The sequence below is a fragment of the Salvelinus fontinalis genome, chromosome 1 (genome assembly GCF_029448725.1).
Source record: "Salvelinus fontinalis isolate EN_2023a chromosome 1, ASM2944872v1, whole genome shotgun sequence".
NCBI classification, from domain to species: Eukaryota; Metazoa; Chordata; class Actinopteri; order Salmoniformes; family Salmonidae; genus Salvelinus; species Salvelinus fontinalis.
This window is the reverse complement of record NC_074665.1, coordinates 80,977,783-80,999,378: the sequence shown is the minus strand read 5'-3', so window position 1 is coordinate 80,999,378 and position 21,596 is coordinate 80,977,783. Positions and strand designations below refer to the sequence as shown.

Here is a 21,596-nt window from a genome sequence, read left to right as displayed (position 1 = left end):
GTTTTTGGTACAAATAGGCCAGAAAATCACCGGCAATTCAGAATTTTTTTTTACACTTTTTTTTATTTTTATTCACCTTTATTTAACCAGGTAGGCTAGTTGAGAACAAGTTCTCAATTACAACTGCGACCTGGCCAAGATAAAGCAAAGCAGTGCGACACAAACAACAACACAGAGTTACACATGGAATAAACGAGCGTACAGTCAATAACACAATAGAAAAAAAGAAAGTCTATATACAGTGTGTGCAAATGGCGTGAGGAGGAAAGGCAATAAATAGGCCATAGTAGTGAAGTGATTACAATTTAGCAAATTAGCACTGGAGTGATAGATGAGCAGATGGTGATGTGCAAGTAGAAATACTGGTGTGCAAAAGAGCAGAAAAGTAAATAAAAACAATATGGGGATGAGGTAGGTAGATTGGGTGGGCTATTTACGGATGTACAGCTGCAGCGATCGGTTAGCTGCTCAGATAGCTGATGTTTAAAGTTAGTGAGGGAAATATAAGTCTCCAGCTTCAGCGATTTTTGCAATTCGTTCCAGTCATTGGCAGCAGAGAACTGGAAGGAAAGGCGGCCAAAGGAGATGTTGGATTTGGGGATGACCAGTGAGATATACCTGCTTGAGCGTGTGCTACAGGTGGGTGTTGTTATTGTGACCAGTGTGCTGAGATAAGGCGGAGCTTTACCTAGCATAGACTTATAGATAACATGGAGCCAGTGGTTCTGGCGACGAATATGTAGCGAGGGCCAGCCGACTAGAACATACAGGTCGCAGTGGTGGGTGGTATAAGGGCCTTTGGTGACAAAACGGATGGCACTGTGATAGACTGCATCCAGTTTGCTGAGTAGACTATTGGAAGCTATTTTGTAAATGACATCGCCGAAGTCGAGGATCGGTAGGATAGTCAGTTTTACGAGGGTATGTTTGGCGGCGTGAGTGAAAGAGGCTTTGTTTCGAAATAGGAAGCCAATTCTTAATTTTGAATTGGAGATGTTGTTGTCAATTTGCAGTGTAAAAATTATTATAATTATTTTCCACCCCCTGACCATTTTCTTAGAAAAAAAATGGGCCAGCGGCTTCATCTAGGCACCTTGTTTTAAGTCATCCGTGTTAGACTGTTCCTAATTGTTCTACAAAAAATTATCCAGGGTTCTAATCTTGTTCATATGTTGTACCTATTGTTGTGTTCTAAGTGTATTGAATTCATGTTTGTGTTTCTAATGTCTTATTTTAAGAACCTGCATTCTTTCTTGACCATACACACAGCAAATGGGCCAGTGTTGACTTTTCAGTGTAACATTTCAAGTGTTGATTCAGGAGTTAAATTTAAATTAACACTCAGTGGTGTAAAATAACCCCCTGTGTTGGTGTTAATAACCCCCTGTGTTGGTGTTAAAAGTCCCTCAAAACCACACCCATCATTATCATATTTCCCAGCATGCTCTACTGCAGGTATTTTTTTTAGTATTGTTTTTAATATCTGTGTTTTGTATGTACATTTATTGATATATTGATATTATGGTACACAAAGATAAATAACATACATTTTTCTAAACTAATCCAATCAGTTAGTTAGATTTATTGCACCTGTGACAGAAATGGTTGCTCCTGTTTACATGGTTTAGGTAGTGTTTTTTTTGTAGTCTCTTAACCCTTAAAATCATTCTGAATGCAGGTTGTGGGTGAATAAAAATTAAAACTAACTCAGGCTGGATTCCAAAAGGAATTACACATCACTTTGCGAGCCAGCATAATGTGACTTGCAGGCCTGATGTGGCCTGTAAACCAGGAGTTTCCTAACGCCACTTTGTTAGGATAAATCTAGGCCATCAAACTAGGCCAATATGATATATGTACTGTACCGTCATAGTTTTTAATGATGACATTAGCCCAGGAACTGACTTGGTGAAAGACTTCAACAACCATGTCTGTCACTAGCAAATACCGGCATGGGTGATAGTTAACTCTTCAATTTACTCAAAAAGAAATGGCACCGTGAGAAATATGCAAATTAGGCTTTACAACATTATTGTAAAACTACAGGTGTTCATTTCTTGCATTGAGAAAGTGTAACAGCGCCAGCACTAAGCAAAGTGAGTCCAGTGTTATGTTTTACACTGGAGGTGTTGCATTACTCTACAGTAGAGCTATGCAAGCACCACAGTTGAGTTCCTTTGAACACTATAAGAGAAAAATGGAAGGCCTCCTGACTGGCGCAGTGGTCTAAGGCACTGCATCGCAGTACTAGCTGTGCCACTAGAGATCCTGGTTCGCGACTAGGAGACCCATGGGGCAGTGCACAAGTCGACCAGGTTAGGGGAGGGTTTGGCCGGCAGGGATGTTCCTGTCCCATCACGCACGAGCAACTCCTGTGCTGGGATGGGCGCAATGCACGCTGGCACGGTCACCAGGTGTACAGTGTTTCCTCTGACACATTGGTGCTTCTGGATTAAGTGGCTGTGGTGTCAAGAAGCAGTGTGGCTTGGCTGGGCTGTGTTTCGGAAGACACACGGCTCTTGACCTTCGCCTCTCCCAAGTCCAGACTGTAACTACCAATTGGATACCATGAAAAAAGGGGTAAAAAATACAACAACATGTACAATGGGGATCACTGCAACAGAGTTACATCTTTAACACTTTAAAAATTGTATTTGAACACCAGTTCACTGAAAATAGTGTACATTTTACACTGTCAGAGTTAAATGTACGCAATTGATTTTGCTTTTCATTGTTCCTGTGTGGTTCCTCTCTCTGAGGACATAGTGGCCTCCTGTAGTTCTCAGTCATTAGTTACCCTGCTGGAGATGACACAGTAAAGGTGACTTCTAGGCCTGTAGTGTATGCAACTACACCACTATCATGCTGTACCTGTCAGTTGCATGCACAGACACACTGCTACCATGCACGCAGTGACCTGCACAGTGGGTTTGTATGGCCCAGTTGGTAGGAGTGTGGCACTAGCAATGCCAAGGTTGTGGGTTCAATTCCCACAGGGATTACATACTAATTCTAAACACACACACACAGCCATTGAATGGGGAACACACAGCACCGGTCTGCCCAGTAGCTGTGTAATTCTCAGGGTGACTGCTGTGCTGTGTGGATCTATCCCACAGTACAAAGACACACTAAACACCATCCTCCAGGGGGGCAGCCTGTCCCAGTAGCCTGAGTAAATAGCACTGGACCCTGGGTCCAATGATCTGGGTTCTCTCTGTGGGAAACTGTGAAACACTTGCTGCTAGTTGGTTTCTATTTCTGTTGATCTTCTCTAATTCACATCTGTCTTCCTGCTTTAGAGTTGTGTCCCAAATGCCATCCTTTTCCCTACATAGTGCACTACTTTCAATAAGGCTCTGGTCAATAGTAGTGCACTATATATGGGACACAGTTTATGAATAATTATTCTATGATTCCAGGCTTGGGATCTTTTTGTCAGTTAACACTCACTGGGGAGTTCACTGAGGCAGCAAATCAGCACTTTACACTTCAGGATCTCTCTCTCTTTCTTTCTCTCTTATGTCATTCTCTCTCTCTCTCTCTCTCTTTCTCTCTCTCCCTCTCTCTATCATACTTAATTTCACAACACAGATGACACATCTGACATTCGCTGTCCTTTCATCCAACCACCCAGCCCCAGCCTCACAGCCCCAGCCTCACAGCTCCAGCCTCACATCTCACACCAGCGATAACCCCAGTGCCTGATGTCGTTCAAATGATGACAGAGAGTGCAGAGGAATCTATCTTTATCAGATTTCACAGTGTTTTGTTTAAGGAAGGAAGGAAGGAAGGAAGGAAGGAAGGAAGGAGAGAGAGAGAGATGCAGGGGAGATAGGGAGGGAGGGAATCTCATATATAAAGAAATAAATTGAAACAAACAATTCTGAAAATCAACATGCAATAGAGCATTCTGGGAAATATAATGAGTGTTTTCCTCTACACAGAGTAACAATGACACAATCACACTCTACTGCTCAACCCTTTCCTGCAATAAAAGTACCAATTTGCCCTCTAGTGGCCTCATGGGCGGAATGTTATTCATATTTATAATAATTTCATCATTAATACACTTTTTTATTTTTAACACCAAACATCCAGTGTTTCTATGTCACAAGGTCTTGTTATATTTCCGTCTTCTGCAATGTATATAAAGTGTAAAACTGGGCTGCAAACTCAAAATGTAATACAACTCAATATCTGACATGGTTCAGGTGTCTTCTTTTTTTAAGCCTATAACCATGTTTGAGGTGTATACTTTTGTTTCAAAGTAGATTTGTTTAAGACTAGCAAGAAACACCCTGTGTGACCATGATTTTGCCCACTGTTACGTTAATGTACTCCTGAATCAACACTAGAAATGTTACACTGAAAACATGTAACCTTGGTAAAACTGGCCTATTTGCAGTGTACCATACAATATACTGCTCTGCTGGTTCACTCATATTCCTTCTATTCTCCTACTCTATGCTCAATATAACATTAATTTGAATGACAGAAATCCTGGCAAACCTATTAAATATGTCAGTACTGTACATGTACAATGATTAATAGAGTACCAGATACATGCACAAATATTCCCATATAAGTACAGTTGAAAACATTCTCACATCTATCTTTTTAAACTTATCACAGTACTCAAACTCCTAATGTTAATGTTTAAACACTGAGGTAAACATTAACGTTCAGACTCTATCTAAAATAAAGAAAAATAAATACAATAAAAAGCTTATTCAGATTCAGCATTCTATGTAGAATCCTTCATGACCTCCAAAGAACCCTTATTGCCTTCCAAATAATCATCATGTAACTTTTTCTTCCAAATCGGTTCTTAGGATGTTAAAGGTTTTAGATAGAACCCTTTGCATTACAAAGAACACTCGTCTTCCAAAAAGGGTTCTTCAAATGAAAATGGTTCTTGGTAGAAGCCTATCCATTTGCAAAAATGTAATTGTCATTATGGGGTATTGTGTGTAGATTGCTGAGGGAATAAAAAAACATATATTTTTTGAATTATGTTGTAACGTAACAAAATGTGGAAAAAGTCAAGTGGTCTGAATACTTCCCAAAGGCACTGTATGCCATTTAGCAGACTATTTTATCCAAAGAGACTTTCAGAGATGCATGCACACATTTTGTTGTATTGGAGGCCCAGGGAATCAAACCCACAACCTTTGCATTGCAAGCGCCATGCACTACCAACTGAACCATACAGGACAGACACAGTAGAGTGCAGTAGCCCGAGGATACAGTGAGAGTAATAGTGAGACAGAGGCATCTAATTGACCTGGTTGCTGGTTCAATAGAGATGACTGCCGCACAATGACCACAACGACCACAGCTAACCAACTGTATCTCAATCGTGACCAGCTGACCACTCATCTCTGAGGCATGAGCAGCTACTGTACCAACCCACCACCTCTGATTAAACCACTATGACCACAGCTATATGGCTGAGCAACCAAACCCACCCCAGTCAGTACACTATTACCCTTATAAGACTACTGACCTGAGCTGAACTGAGCTAAGCTGAGCCATGTCAAGCTGTACTGCAGCCTGGTTGCATGGACCATGCTTAAAAGCACAATGGGAAAGGAAACGATGCTAGCCAGCGAAGTACATCATGAGGGTCAGCAAAAAAGTGTGAAAACGGTATAGTGTCCACTCAGTCCTCTCTGAAGCCAATTTGCTGGTAGTGTACTTTTATTTGGTATTTTTTTACACACAAGGAATAAAGCATTTGTCTTGGTTATCTACTTATCTGCTATTTTGTACTGAAAGCCATATATTTTAAAAAAAATACCACTTATAGAAGAGTATCTAAGAAAAGTGTCTTCACAGACAGGCACTTTCCTGCTCTGATAGATGTATACCCTGAAGGAAATGATTTCCCATCTTCCTTAATACATCCTAATCTCCTAGAGAGGTCAGTCGTTGACACTTGTTGAATATCACTGTGGTGGGAGGGATACATAAAGAAAGGCACAAAATAATACGTCTATGAAAGAGGGGCCAAATATATACAGTGCATTCAGACAATATTCAGACCTTGACTTTTTCCACATTTTGTTACATTACAGCCGTAATTCTAAAATGGATTTCATAGCTTTTTCCCCTCTTCAATCTACATACAATACGCCATAATGGAAAAGCATTTACATAAGTATTCAGACCCTTTACTCTGTACTTTTGGCGATTACAGAGCTCCGAGACAGGATTGTGTGGAGGCACAGATCTGGGGAAGGGTACCAAAACATTTCTGCAGCATTGAAAGTCCCCAAGAACACAGTGGCCTCCATCATTCTTACATGGAAGAAACAGTTTATGTTTCTGTTTACATTTTTAAATGTCTAAAAACCTATTTTTGCTTTGTCATTATGGGGTATTGTGTGTAGATTGATGAAGACATTTTTTTATTTAATCTATTTTACAATAAAGCTGTAACATAACCAAATGTGGAAAAAGTTAAGGGGTCTGAATACTTTCCCAATGCACTGTACATATAGCCATCTCATATTTATGAGACCACACTCAGTAGGAACTGGTATTAGTAGACCACTGACCACTGAGGACGAGAGATACAAGTAAAAAATATATTTTATTTTATACAACGGGTGGTTTGGAATTCCCATTCTTAGAGTCTATCCTGCCCATGATATACTAGACAACATACACATGACCAGTACATTCATAAAAAGTGCCATTGTTTACGTTGTTACCTAGGAACGCACTACTTCTACCACTACTACTACTGATCCACTGTCTTATCTGCCCAGCCATGGAATTTATAAACTTGATCTCCACTCTAAAAATCAGATCAGGGATCATATACTAGATTCAGCCGCAGGCCGATTTTTTATTGAGCGGATGGTCGTGGGGCCGGACCATGATTACAAATCATTTGAAGACAGCAAATTGACCACAAGAAGCCCAAACAGAAATGTTTGACTAAAACATAATAATTTTGAACGTTGCTTACATTTGTATAGAATCACGTGTCTCTCTATTATGCGTGGGAATACTTGGGAACCAATTTACAAAATGTAAATAACTTGGAGCTGATTTCCTGGTGTTTTTACAGTCTTTTATGTCCCAAAAATATAAATAAATTAATAAAAGATTTTCTCCGAAAACTTGGGGGGCAAATAAAACCACTGCAGGCGATATTCGGCCCTCGGGCTCTAGTTGGGGAACCCTAATCTAGACATTATTGCTGACATCTCCACTGTGTCCCATAATAATGAACGTGTCCGGAGTTGGGACAAGACAGCAGCTTTTTTCAGCCAGTTGAAATCATGAATGAGCATAATTTTTTATGGATACTGTATATACAAAGAAATATCAATAGAAAACAGGTAAAACGAAATGAAGCTAGTTTGTTGTCTTTCCAGCTTCAGTCTGAAGTGATTGTTTTAGCTGTGTGTAGCTGGCTAGCTAGCAAAGAGGGAAGAGCCTCCATAGCAAACATTTTTGTTTGCCATAGCAACCTGCAAAGTTTTGGAACTATCAACCAGTGATTGGGTAGTTTTGCTTTACATGGCAGTCAATATGAATAGAACTAACAACCAGAGAACGCCTAAAATTGCACTTGACAACTAGTGTTAGTGAATGTAGCTTTGCGTTTTGTTGAAAAATGTATGGTTTGGGAAATAATCTTTCTTTTTAATGCTGGTAACCCATTGTATAAAAGCAAAAATAGACTTGAGTCCATGTGTTATGATATTTTTATCATGGCTGTGGTGGTCTATGGCTATGAAATATGGCCTCTCATGTTTTATTGCTTAATTACATAATGTCCTGGGGACACAGCTATAGCCTACCTCTATGTGACCTGCATATGACCAATACAAAAAGATATATTTAAAATATGCATAAAAAAATCTACCTATTGTGACACACCTTGATAATGCAACATTTCCCTTAACCTGCCGGTAAAGACAGAGGCCTCCTCAAGCAGGGATTTTTCTTTCTCCTGTAAAAAATATTTTAAAAACACACCAGCAGACTGACAGACAGGGTAATGTAATCGCAGCCGTACCTATCGCCCTAAGAATCTACTCCTTTATTATAAACCTTTCACATTAATCCCTTTAAAGCTTTGAACTTTCCATTGATTAACATCTTACACCCTCCCATGATTGCTATGCTCTTATTAAATGTTTTATTGTATTTATCACGAGAGGTATGACATTATAAATTGAAAAAGGCATTCAGATTTCTTTCAGCTCTCAAATGAAATGCTGCTTTAAAACGAAGGGGAAAAGGAGCAAATTAACTGAAAACGGAGAAGGAGATGGAATTAAATAAATTGCAGATAGGGATTTTCAAGGGTTTAACACTGATGATAGCCAAGGAGTCTAATTTTAGAAATATTTTGGGCTTTATAAAGGACAGTGATGAGAGAAATGGGAGAGAGAGATAGAGATGGAAAGGGAGAGAAAGAAAGAGAGAGGGAGAGGAGAGGGAGACAGAAAGAGAGGGGACAGAGGAAGAGAGGGGAGAGAGAGAAGTAGAGAGAGAGTGGGAGGTATTGAAAGAGAGAGAGAGGTAGAGAGAGTGAGAGAGAGGAGAGAGAGAGTGATGATGGTAAAGAAATGTGGAGGTAAATTGCATATGGAGTTTGGCATGTGATTTGCATATTCAAGGCCTAAAAACATCTTAGGTGGGCAGCGGGATGAAAGGCTACAAGTCAGGAGTGAAAACATCTTTGGATGCTTGTCTGAAAGCAGAAAACTGACTCTTTAGAAAATACTGTAACTCGAAGTGATGAATCCTCTAAAATATAGAAAATAAAAGGGCATAAGCCAACAAAATGTGTACCGTTACCACACTAGCTCCGATAGGCCTACATCAAAAAGCCTTCAAATTGCATCTGTGAAACCCCAAAAAATAGTTATATATAGTGACAAATAAGAGTTATTTGGCTTGTAACGATGGCAGATCACTTTGTGGTGCATTATATAACCCTTTTTGAAGGTTCTATAGAGAACCAGGCCGATAAGGTTTTACATTTTAGGGTGCTATAAAGAACCATTTGAAAAAGGTTCTATATAGCACCAAAAAGGGTTCCTCTATGGTGACAACCTTTTGGTGCTATATAGAATCTGTAATATAACCTCAATCTCAATCAAAGGTTCTATAAGAAAACTTTTGATGAACCACGCAGGGTTTTTTTAAATTCTGGTTAGCCATATTATATGGATAAAATTCCATAGGTATTATTATTGTGTTTATTGACAAGTTGAATCAGGTGTGCTAAGTCCAGAACTACTGATTTACTAGTGATGTTACGTTTAATACCGGAGCTCCAAGGCATGCGTCGAAATCGCTAAGCAGCTAACTTCGAAGCAGTGTGCCAATGAGTTTATCACTTTATCAGAAGTACGTTTTTAATCTGTGTGTTGCAAAATGCGCGTTCCCACTGATTTTGCAGTGGTTCCGGTGCTTTCTTTGATTAAGCTGCTTTCAAACACCAACCTCTACTGGATACCCTACTTATAAATATATACTGAATAAAAATATAAACGCAACATGTACAGTGTTGTTGTCATGTTTCACGAGCTGAAATAAAATATCCCAGAAATGTTCCATATGCACAAAAAGATTGTTTCTCTCAAATGTTGTTCACACATTTTTTTTTACATCCACCTGACAGGTGTGGCCTATCAAGAAGCTAAATAAACAGAATGATCATTACAAAGGTGCACCTTGTGCTGGGGGCAATGAAAGGCCACTCTAAAATGTGCAGTTTTGTCACACAACGCAATGCCGCAGATGTCTCAAGTTTTGAGGGAATGTGCACTTAACGTGATGACTGCAGAAATGTCCAGAGCTGATGCCACAAAATTGAATGTTAATTTTTCTAACATAAGCCGCCTCCAACGTGGAGAATTTGGCAGTACGTCCAACTGGCCTCACAATCCCAGGACCACGTATAACAATGCCATCCCAGGACTTCCACATCCGGCTTCTTCACCTGCGGGATCGTCTGAGACCAGCCAACCGGACAGCTGATGAAACTGAGGAGTATTTCTGTCTGTAATAAAGCCCCTTTGTGGAGAAAAAACTATTTGTGATTAGCTGGGCCTGGCTCCCCAGTGGGTGGGCCTATCAGATGGGATGGCGTATCGCTGCAGAATGCTGTAGTAGCCAGTGGTGTAAAGTACTAAAGTAAAAATACTTTAAAGTACCACTTAAGTCATTTTTTGCGGGTATCTGTACTTTAATTTACTATTTATATTTTTGACTACTTTCACTTTTACTCCACTACATTCCTAAAGAAAATAATGTACTTTTTACTCCTTACATTTTCCCTGACACCCAAAAGTACTTGTTACATTTTGAATGCTTGCAGGACAGGAAATGTGTCTAATTCATAAACTTATCAAGAGAAAATCCCTGGTCATCCTTACTGCCTCTGATCTGGCAGACTCACTAAACACAAATACTTTGTTTGTAAATTATTTCTGACTTTTGATGTGTTACCCTGGCTATCCGTAAATTTAAAAAACAAGAAAATTGTGCCGTCTGGGTTGCTTAATATAAGGAATTTTAAATGACGTATACTTCAACTTTTCATACTTAAGTATATTTTAGCGATTACATTTACTTTTGATACTTAAGTATGTTTAAAAACAAATACTTTTAGACTTTTACTCAAGTAGTATTTTACAGGGTGACTTTCACTTTTACTTCAGTCATTTTCTTTTAATGTATCTTTACTTTTACTCAAGTATGACAATTGGGTACTTTTTCCACCACTGGTAGTAGCCATGCTGGTTAAGTGTGCCTTGAATTCTAAATAATTCACAGACAGTGTCACCAGGAAAGCACCCCAACACCATCACAGCTTCTCCATTCTTCATGGTGGGAATCACACATGCGGAGATCATCCATTCACCTACTCTGCGTCTCATAAAGACACAGCAGTTGGAACCAAAATCTCAAATTTGGCCTCATCAGACCAAAGGACAGATTTCCACCGGTGTAATGTCTATTGCTCGTGTTTCTTGGCCAAAGAAAGTCTCTCCTTATTACTGGTGTCCTTTTGTAGTGGTTTCTTTGCAGAAATTCGACCGTGAAGGAGTGAGTCATGCAGTCTCCTCTGAACAGTTGATGTTGAGATGTGTCTGTTACTTAAACTCTGTGAAGCATTTATTTGGGCTGCAATTTCTGAGGCTGGGAACTCTAATGAACTTATCCTCTGCAGCAGATGTAACCCTGGATCTTCCTTTCCTGTGGTGATCCTCATGAGAGCCAATTTCATCATAGCGCTTGATGGTTTTTGCGACTGCACTTGAAGAAACTTTCAACGTTCTTGACATTTTCTGCATTAACTGACCTTCATGTCATAAAGTAATGATGGACTGTCTTTTCTCTTTGCTTATATGAGCTGTTCTTGCCATAATATGGACTTGATCGTTTACCAAATAGGGCTATCTTCTGTATACCACCCCTACCTTGTCACAACACAACTGATTGTCTCAAACGCATTAAAAATGAAAGAAATTCCACAAATGAACTTTTAACAAGGTACACCTGTTAATTGAAATGCATTCGAGGTGACTACCTCATGAAGCTGGTTGAGAGAATGCCAAGAGTGTGCAAAGCTGTCAACAAGACAAAGGGTGGCTACCTTGAAGAATCTCAAATATAAAATATATTTTGATTTGTTACACTTTTTTGGTTACTACATGATTCCATATGATGTTTTCACTATTATTCTACAGTAAAAAATAGTAAAAATAAATAAAAACCCTTGAATAAATAGATGTGTCCAAACTTTTGACAGGTACTGCTCAAAAAAATAAAGGGAACACTTAAACAACACAATGTAACTCCAAGTCAATCACACTTCTGTGAAATCAAACTGTCCACTTAGGAAGCAACACTGATTGACAATAAATTTCACATGCTGTTGTGCAAATGGAATAGACAAAAGGTGGAAATTATAGGCAATTAGCAAGACACCCCCCAAAACAGGAGTGATTCTGCAGGTGGTGACCACAGACCACTTCTCAATTCCTATGCTTCCTGGCTGATGTTTTGGTCACTTTTGAATGCTGGCGGTGCTCTCACTCTAGTGGTAGCATGAGACGGAGTCTACAACCCACACAAGTGGCTCAGGTAGTGCAGTTCATCCAGGATGGCACATCAATGCGAACTGTGGCAAAAAGGTTTGCTGTGTCTGTCAGCGTAGTGTCCAGAGCATGCAGGCGCTACCAGGAGACAGGCCAGTACATCAGGAGACGTGGAGGAGGCCGTAGGAGGGCAACAACCCAGCAGCAGGACCGCTACCTCAGCCTTTGTGCAAGGAGGTGCACTGCCAGCGCCCTGCAAAATGACCTCAGCAGGCCACAAATGTGCATGTGTCAGCATATGGTCTCACAAGGGGTCTGAGGATCTCATCTCGGTACCTAATGGCAGTCAGGCTACCTCTGGCGAGCACATGGAGGGCTGTGCGGCCCCACAAAGAAATGCCACCCCACACCATGACTGACCCACCGCCAAACCGGTCATGCTGGAGGATGTTGCAGGCAGCAGAACGTTCTCCACGGTGTCTCCAGACTCTGTCACGTCTGTCACATGTGCTCATGTGCTCAGTGTGAACCTGCTTTCATCTGTGAAGAGCACAGGGCGCCAGTGGCGAATTTGCCAATCTTGGTGTTCTCTGGCAAATGCCAAACGTCCTGCACGGTGTTGGGATGTAAGCACAACCCCCACCTGTGGACGTCGGGCCCTCATACCACCCTCATGGAATCTGTTAGCGGTCCTGCTGCTGGGTTGTTGCCCTCCTACGCCTCCTCCACGTCTCCTGATGTACTGGCCTGTCTCCTGGTAGCGCCTGCATGCTCTGGACATTACGCTGACAGACACAGCAAACCTTTTTGCCACAGTTCGCATTGATGTGCCATCCTGGATGAACTGCACTACCTGAGCCACTTGTGTGGGTTGTAGACTCCGTCTCATGCTACCACTAGAGTGAGAGCACCGCCAGCATTCAAAAGTGACCAAAACATCAGCCAGGAAGCATAGGAACTGAGAAGTGGTCTGTGGTCACCACCTGCAGAATCACTCCTGTTTTGGGGGGTGTCTTGCTAATTGCCTATAATTTCCACCTTTTGTCTATTCCATTTGCACAACAGCATGTGAAATTTATTGTCAATCAGTGTTGCTTCCTAAGTGGACAGTTTGATTTCACAGAAGTGTGATTGACTTGGATTTACATTGTGTTGTTTAAGTGTTCCCTTTATTTTTTTGAGCAGTGTATATATATATGAGATATATTTTAAGTCGTATATAATACGATATGATTTGGTATTTGGTATTTCATTAGGATCCCCATTAGCTGTTGCAAAAGCAGCAGCTACTATTTCTGGGGTCCACACAAAACATGAAACATAATACAGAATTACATAATACAGAACATCAATAGACAAGAACAGCTCAAGGACAGAACTACATACATTTTTTAACAAGGCACATGTAGGCTACATGTCTATGCATACACACAAACTATCTAGGTCAAATAGGGGAGAGGCGTTGTGCCGCGAGGTGTTGCTTTATTTGTTATTTGAAACCAGGTTTGCTGTTTTTTTTAGCAATATGAGATGGAAGGGAGTTCCATACAATAAGGGCTCTATATAATACTGTAAGCTTTCTTGAATTTGTTCTGGATTTGGGGACTGTGAAAAGACCCCTGGTGGCATGTCTGGTGGGATAAGTGTGTGTCAGAGCTGTGTGTAAGTTGACTATGCAAACAATTTGGGATTTTCAACACATGAATGTTTCTTATAAAAATAAGAAGTGATGCAGTCAGTCTCTGCTCAACTCTAAGCCAAGAGAGACTGGCATGCATAGTATTTATATCAGCCCTCTGATTACAATTTTTAGCAAAACGTGCCGCTCTGTTCTGGGCCAGCTGCAGCTTAACTAGGTCTTTCCTTGCAGCACTGGACCACATAACTGGACAATAATCAAGATTAGACAAAACTAGAATCTGCAGAACTTGCTTTTTAGAGTGTGGGGTCAAAAAAATTACCATGATTCAATTGGTAATTCCAACTGTAACTAAATGAGACACTTATTTTTTATATAATAAATAAAAGTGGTGTATTTTCTACAATTTAATCAAAATACGAAGAAAAAGACATGTAACCACTCTTAAATTCAAAGACAGAGCTATGGATGCAAGGACTGACCATCCATGATATCAAAATGATAGTTTTAACCATGTTTTGAGGCTATAAAGTGTTTGTTTACATGCACTTTGTTTGTAAACATTGGAGTAAAACAAACATATATTTTGGGTTCTCATGGGGTATAACAGCTGAACTAAGCGCATGAGGCATTTGTAAGTCGCTCTGGATAAGAGCGTCTGCTAAATGACTTAAATGTAATGTAAATGTAAGTTATATTCTTCAAGAATCAATGGGTACATATCAATAATTTATAAATCCAAAAATGTATGTAGCAACTGCAGATTTCCATTTTAAGGCAAGAAAAGATATTGGACTTATTAAGAATAGATATGGGAGTGAGGCACGCTCTGGGCAATCTCTATCTCTCTCTCTCTCTCGCTCTCTCTTTGGATGAACATTTCTCATTCAACGAATCTGCAGCTTTGGACGTTCTGCTTACTTCGGACCAGGCCTTAATCCCCGGGACTCGAAAGTGGAAACGCCGGAGAAAGAGAGGCAGGCTCTCACATTCCTCTCCCTTAAACTCAATCTAAACTGTCCAATGGAGACCTAACTTCAAGATGGCCTGAAGGCTATTCCATGAGCTGGGGGCATAACAAAAAAAATTAAAATCCTCAGTCTGAAAATTGCTGGATCTCCAATTAATATGTGAGGTGAGGTAGTGGGGGAGTCTCTGAAGAAACGCTTTATATACAAAAAGTAGCCAATGCTGGGCCCTTCTTGTAGTCAGAGACTCCCAGCCAACAGAATTATAAAAAAATGCAGTGAATTGTAAAAAAAATTGTCCCCAGTGATAAAACGCAGTGCTGAGTGATAGACTGAATGTAAAGGTTTTAAAGCAGAGGCTGCCGCATGCGTGTAGATTATATCACCATAATCAAGTAGTGGGAGAAGCATTGCTTAAACAATGTTCCTCCTACTTTCAAAAGTGAGGCAGGATTTATTTATATAAAAGGAACCAATATTAATTATCAGCTTTTTTGTCAGTTTTTCAATGTGTGTTTTAAAAGATAGCTTATCGTCAATCCAAATACCCAACTACTTATAATGGGGAACTTGCTCAATTTGGGCTCCCTTTAATGTGCAAATACACAGGTCCTCAGGGTCAATATAACGAGATCTAGAGAACAACAGAAACTTGGTTTTATTAACATTTAGCACTAATCCGGACTCTTATAAGAAATCCCGATATGACCTCAGACGAGCCATCAGACAGGCAAAGCATCAATACAGGACTAAGATCGAATCCTACTACGCCGGCTCTGACACTCGATGGATGTGGCAGGGCTTGCAAACTATCATGCATTACAAAGGGAAACCAAGCCGTGAGCTGCCCAGTGACGCGAGTCTACCAGACGTGCTAAAGACCTTCTATGCTCGCTTTGAGGCAAGCAACACTGAACCATGCATGAGAGCACCAGCTGTTGCAGACGACTGTGTGATTTCGCTCTCCGTAGCCGATGTGATATGACCTTTAAACAGGTTAACATTTGCAAGGACCGCGGGGCCTGACGGAATACCAGGACGCGTACTCAGAGCATGCACAGACAAGCTGGCAAGTGTCTTCACTGACATTTTTAACCTATCTCTAACCCACTCTGTAATACTAACTTGTTTCAAGCAGACCACCATAGTCCCCGTGCACAAGATTGCCGAGGTAGCCTGCCTAAATGACTATCGCCCCGTAGCACTCACATCTGTAGCCATGAAATATTTTGAAATGCTGGTCATGGTTCACATCAAATTACATTTTATTTGTCACATGCGCCGAATACAATAGGTATTCAGGTATTACAGGTATTTCACCTTACAGTGAAATGCTTACTTACAAGCCCTTAATCAACACCATCATCCCAGACACCCTGGACCCACTCTATTTCGCATACCGCCCCAACAGATCAACAGATGACACAATCTCTATTGCACTCCACACTGCCCTCACCCACCTGGACAAAAGGAATATGTATGTATGAATGCTGTTCATTGACTACAGCTCAGCGTTCAATACCATAGTCCCCTCCAAGCTCATCACCAACCTCAGGACCCTGGGACTGAACACTTCCCTCTGCAACTGGATCCTGGACTTCCTGATGGGCCGCCCCAGGCGGTGAGGGTAGGCAACAACACATTCGCCACGCTGACTATCAACATGTGGGCCCATCAGGGGTGTGTGCCTAGTGTGTGCCACTCCTGTACTCCCTGTTCACCCACGAATGCGTAGCCGTGCACAACTCCCACACCTTCATCAAGTTTGCTGATGACACAACGGTGGTAGGACTGATCACTGATGATGATGAGGCAGCCTATAGGGAGGAGGTCAGAGACCCGACCGTGTGGTGCCAGGACAGAAACCTCTCCCTCCACATAGTCAAGACAAAGGAGCTGATCTTGGACAACAGGAAACGGAGGGGCGAGCACGCCCTCATTCACATCGATGAGGCTGTAGTGGAGTGGATCGAGAGTTCCTCTGTGTCGACGTCACTAAATAATTAACATGGTCCATATACACCCACACAGTTGTGAATAGGGAAAGACAGGACCTCTTCCTTCTCAGCAGGCAGAAAATATTGGGCATGGGCCTTCAGATCCTCAAAAAGAGCTACAGCTGCACCACTGCGAGCCTCTTGACTGGCTGCATCACCGCTTAGTATTGCAACTGCAAAGCACCCAACCGCAAGGCACTACAGAGGGTGGTGAGTACTGCCCAGTACAGTTCCACATCACTGGGGCTGAGCTCCCTGCCACCCAGGACCTCTATACCAGGCAGTGTCAGAGACTCCTTCCACGCAAGCCATGAACTGTTATCTCTGCTACAGCACGGCAAGCGGTACCAGTGCACCAAGTCTGGAACCAACAGCACCTTGAACAGCGTCTACTCCCAACACATAAGACTGTTAAACAAGACTGCTAAATAGATAATGAAATGGCTTCCTGCATTGACCCTTTTTTGTACTAACTCTCTTCCACTGACTATGCACACATACTGGACCCTACCCACACATACCTATACTGACACCCCAACACACACACACAAACACACACACAACTTTGCCCCGTACATGTTTTGGCATTTCAAGCTTTAACATTTGACATATTCATGTGTTTGTGATCATGGACAATATTATACTCTATATTCATATTACAGATGAATGTTTGTAACCGTGAACATTCTGCCAGAAAGGGTCATTTCACCAGGAAAGGAGCATGCAGTTTGCCAAGTCACTTCTCTTTCATATTTATGATGTTCCCTCCATGTTCCCTCAATCACCTCCTGATTCAGATTAGCAATCGTCTTTCCACGTCTTTTAAATGCAGCTTTTGAACTGCTGAAGGACTACTTGAAAGGGGAACATGTTTAATTAGCTGGCTTATAGTGGAAGGAAGCGAGTAACATAGGCAGCGGCTGTCTCCAAAATGACACCCTATTCCCTATGTAGTGCGCTAGTTTTGACTTTGGAAAAGTAGTGCACTATATAGGGAATAGGGTGCCATTTGGGATGCAAAGTGAGCTACACATGGTAAGACTGGGACTGTACACGGATGGATCCCTTTCAATGCAGAATCTTTTCTCCACTCTGATAAAATATGAAATATACTGTTAAAATCGATTTATAGATGGAAATGGAAAATGAAAGTTGTGTCACTTGAAGTAACAGCGTTTCATTATTATTGCGTGAGAGTATTGTCTAGTCGTCTGTCTGATCATGAATTATGATTTCTGAACAAATGGAAAATACCAATTTGTACAAATCACAATTCTAATCCCATTGCAATTCTCAATCCCAAATTGTGACAAAATGTATATTTTGGAAATAAATGCTTCGTCCTTAAAATCAGTTGATTTTTTTTGTACCTTTAACGTAGTATTGCCACACACTTAGAAAAGAGGGTTCCACAATGGTTCTTTGGCAAGGGTGGGTGATGGTTTCATGTGGAACCATAAGATGCTGACCACCACCGGCACGCGCGTGCGTACGTGTGCTCTGTTGATTTTGTCCATCCACACCAGACGTGATCAGGACACACAGGTTGAAATATCAAAACGAACTCCGAACCAACTATATTAATTTGGGGACAGAACACATGAAACATTCATGGACTTGTTGCTAGCTAATTTGTCCTGGGATATAAACATTGGGTTGTTATTTTACCTGCAATGTACAAGATCCTTTTTTTCCTGGATCTTTGTAGAATTTTGACCATTTTAAGTCACACAAAATTATGTATTCTCTACTCCACAGATAAAAGGGGAAACTTAATTAGTTTAGAGTAATCTCTCCTCCTCGTCCTCCTCCTCCTTCTTCTTCTTCAATCTTCTTTTTTTTCTGTGGACTATATATAGCGGTTGGAAACCAACTTTAAAGTGCATTACCCCCACCAACTGGACTGGAGTGTGAACCTCAGTTCAGCTTTCAATCACACACATGGGTATATGCTCTGAAAAACCAATGAGGAGATGGGAGAGGTAGGGCAGAGCATGAAACGTCAAAAATAGAATCAAGTTCTATTTTAGCACATGGATATGCAGATGCTCGTTGACGCGAGCAAGCAGTTTTGATGAAATTATTGAATAACATGTACAGTACCAGTCGAAAGTTTGGACACATCTACACATTCCAGGGTTTTTCTTCATTTTACTATTTTCTACAATGTAGAATAATAGTCAAAACATCAAAACTATGAAATAACACGTATGGAATCATATAGTAAGCATAAAAGTACAGGACAGATAATGTGGGAACCATTAAAGGGGAGTAGGTGAAATAGGAACATGAGGGATTTATTGGTTTGTTTAGTTTTTGATGTCTTGTGAATACATACCCATTAAGAAGCTTGATGATTGATCAAAACTATTGTCATTGTAACTGTTTATGTAGTGTATCAACACCTTACATAGGGTATGGAGTCAATATGAGACACAAAATATGTAAAGACCCATCTCAATATCACATATTGTGGATAACACTTAAAGATGCACTATGCAGAAATAGCTCCGCCATTTCATGGTTGCAAAAATTGTAATAGTTAAACTAATCATTGTACCATCTAGAACGCTGTGAAATATATTTTCCATAACCAAAATAATGTATTTTCAGCTGGTGTACAAAACTGAAAGTAAAAGGCTCAAAAACAAAACTTAAGAATGGAATCATAGAAATAGTGCACATACCAGTACCACTTCTTAGACTTGCTTTCAATGAGAATGATAGATCTATAACACACATTTCTAAGTGAATTTGGTTGCCCAAAAAGTTACATATAGCCGCTTTAAGATATGGACACATTAACGTGTGTGACATGGAATGTCAATGGAATGGTGCAGCCAGCCAAAATGATTAAGGTGTTGTCTTATTTGTTTTCTTACAACAAACTCACCTACCAGCAATAGGAAGTAAAAGGTTTGAACGAACTTGGGATGGGTTGGCATTCTCTTCCACCTACTCCTCAAGATCCAGAGTAGTATTTGTATAATTAGCTGCTGCCAAGGCAACAGTAGCTAAAATGCTAAAGCAGCAGCTACTCTTCCTGGGGTCCAGCAAAATTAAGGCAGTTTATACATTTTTAAATACATTACAATACATTCACAGATTTCACAACACACTGTGTGCCCTCAGACCCCTACTCCACCACTACCACATATCTACAGTAGTAAATCCATGTGTATGTATAGTGTGTATGTTATCGTGTGTGTGTGTGTGTGTGTGTGTGTGTGTGTGTGTGTGTGTGTGTGTGTGTGTGTGTGTGTGTGTGTGTGTGTGTGTGTGTGTGTGTGTGTGTGTGTGTGTGTGTGTGTGTGTGTGTGTGTGTGTGTGTGTGTGTGTGTCTGTGCCAATGTTTGTGTTGCTTCACAGTCCCCGCTGTTCCATAAGGTGTTTTTTAAATCTAATTTTACTGTTTGCGTCAGTTACTTGATATGGAATAGAGTTCCATGTAGTCATGGCTCTATGTAGTACGGTGTGCCTCCCGTAGTCTGTTCTGGACTTGGGGACTGTGAAGAGACTCTTGTGGCATGTCTTGTGGGGTATGCATGGGTGTCTGAGCTGTGTGCAGGTAGTTTAGACAGACAGCTCGGTGCATTCAACAAGTCAATACCTCTCATAAATAAAAGTAGTGATGAAGTCAATCTCTCCTTCACTTCAGCCAGGAGAGACTGACATGTATATTATTAATATTAGCTCTCTGTGTACATCCAAGGGCCAGCCGTGCTGCCCTGTTCTGAGCCAATTGCACATTTCTTGAGTCCTTTTTTGTGGCACTTGACCACACGACTGAACAGTAGTCAAGGTGCGACAAAACTAGGGCCTGTAGGACCTGCCTTGTTGATAGTGTTGTTAAAAAGGCAGAGCATTGCTTCATTATAGACAGACTTCTCCCCATCTTAGCTACTACTGCATCAATATTGAAAATAAGATTTTGTTCTTAACTGATTTGCCTAGTTAAATAAAGGTGACATTTTTAAAAAAGAAAATAGGTTTTGACCATGACATTTTACAATCTAGTGTTACTCCAAGCAGTTTAGTCATCTCAACTTGCTCAATTTCCACATTATTTATTACAAGACTTAGTTGAGGTTTAGGGATTAGTGAGTGTTTTGTTCCAAATACAATGCTTTTAGTTTTAGAAATATTTAGGGGTAACTATTCATTGCCACCCACTCTGAAATTAACTGCAGCTCTTTGTTGAGCTTTGCAGTCATTTCAGTCACTGTAGTAGCTGACGTGTATAGTGTTGAGTCATCCGCATACATAGACACTCTGGCTTTACTCAAAGTCAGTGGCATGTCGTTAGTAAAAATGTAAAAAAGCAAGGGGCCTAAACAGCTACCCTGAGGAATTCCTGAATCTAACTGGATTATATTTGAGAGGCTTCCATTAAAGGGCACCCGCTGTGTTCTGTTAGACAAGTAACTCTTTATCCAGGGGGTGTAAAGCCAGAGCACTTAAGTCTTTCCGGAAGTAGACTATGATCAATAATGTCAAAAGCTGCACTGAAGTCTAACAAGACAGCCCACACAATCATTTAATCATCAATTTCTCTCAGCCAATCATCAGTCATTTGTGTAAGTGCTGTGCTTGTTGAGTGTCCTTCCCTATAAGCATTCTGTTGTCAATTTGTTTGCTGTGAAATAGCATTGTATCTGGTCAATTCTCATTGATGAAAAAGTTCAATTTACAGAAATTACTACAGACCCAAATGGACATTTTATAATGGTATTGAGTTTCTTGTAAAAAAGAGATGTTGGCTTTATTATTTTTCAAATAAGAAAACACCTTAATTATTTTGGCTGGCTGCACAATACATTACATGTCAATGTATTCATATCTCAAGTATTATCCAAAACACATGATAATGAGATGGGTACAATATAAAGTCACTCTACTGAACTTTTATATT

General features: G+C 40.6%; 1 protein-coding gene and 1 non-coding gene across 2 annotated transcripts in view; one reads left to right on the top strand and one right to left on the bottom strand.

Moving 5' to 3' along the window:
• Positions 1-21,596, bottom strand: part of LOC129862734 (ADP-ribose glycohydrolase MACROD2-like) — a 917,737-nt gene that overhangs the window by 39,284 nt on the left and 856,857 nt on the right. The gene's annotated exons all lie outside the window — the stretch shown is intronic.
• trnaa-agc (transfer RNA alanine (anticodon AGC)) lies at positions 2,929-3,008 on the top strand. The gene has a single exon. It is a non-coding gene; the product is annotated as a tRNA-Ala (tRNA).